Below are 1,408 nucleotides of genomic sequence, written 5' to 3'. Positions count from 1 at the left end.
TTGCGTTTCCAAATAAATTACGACGTGTTCAAAGCCTCACGCTGTAACTGTAGAATACACACTACATAAACAAACAGAATTTCGTACGATAATTTCACTTAGTGATGTAATACGTAACTAATATTTTAATGAAAATGTTTTTATGATTGGATAGATTAAATGGGTGTCTCCAGTACAGCGAAACAGATTAGTCTGGAAGAACACATAGGGACGTGAACCCAGGAATTTAGACGAATGATGTGTCAGCAAGAGTCAAACAAACCTTTTTGTAATTTGATAAATATAAAATATAGTCTCGAATAATATATAGGTACTTATAACGCGTTTTTTGTAATACAGATTATAATACAAATGGAAAATTTCTCCGTTCATAGTGAACATTATGTATTAGTATGCATTCTCGCTTTTCCATTCTAGCCTTGTAACTCATTTCTACTTGCATGACATAATACTGTTATTAACTCCGCAACTTAAAAAGGGAACGAACTAAAAATGTAGTGAAAACACCGCGCTCTCCGTCCGCTGGAGCGAAGCCAATCTTGCGAGACTTTTAATTTAAACTACGAACTTATAACGAGGTCTGCCATAAATGAAAACATATACAAAAGTGCGCAAGAAAAGTTTATTTGAGCCTAGCTCGGTGATATTAGACGGGCTAATTCCGCAGCTCGTGTTATGTGGGTCATACGTTATTAAATTTAGCTTTTGCGAAATGCAATATTTCGATTTATGTCGAAATTGATATCCTGAAATGTTAAACATATGTAGTGTAGACTGAAGTTTTTGATTAATCAATTTTGACTCTCATAAAATTTGATTACTAAAAGTTATAAATAACTTCATTATTGCTCAACTATATAATAAGCGATATTAGCGAAAAAGAACTGTGTAACAGTCTATTTTCTAGGTCTTATAACAGTCAACTAGGAGTTGTTACACTAAAACAGTAGAGGGCGCACTCTACACGTTGTTATGAGCTGCAATTTCCATAACTTTTCTCTTTACTATAAATTGATACTTATGCCTTAAAAACTTCCAATAGCTGTTCTAAACTGACTACTCTATTACTTTCGACAGAACTTTTCATCCAGTTGTGAGGGATAACTTCAAGTAACATTATCAAAATGATGTGAACATAAGCGAAGACTGAGTTCACTTCATATAGAAGTGAACTCATTTTTCACCAGCTATAAAGGCTTGCTATAAGACTTTTATTCTGGATAATATAACATTTCAGATGAAGGATAATTTATAAATTACAAAAAACTTTGAAGTAGCGATATTATAATGATGTAAATTGTACATTTTTTTCATAACATAAGCTGGCAAACGAGCAAGCGGCCACCTGAAACCGCCAAAATGGCGAAGCGACCGCTGCCCATAGACATCCACAATTGCAAATGCGTTG

Source organism: Papilio polytes, unplaced genomic scaffold, assembly GCF_000836215.1.
Source record: "Papilio polytes unplaced genomic scaffold, Ppol_1.0 DF820622.1, whole genome shotgun sequence".
Taxonomy (NCBI): Eukaryota; Metazoa; Arthropoda; class Insecta; order Lepidoptera; family Papilionidae; genus Papilio; species Papilio polytes.
This window is presented reverse-complemented; position numbering follows the sequence as displayed.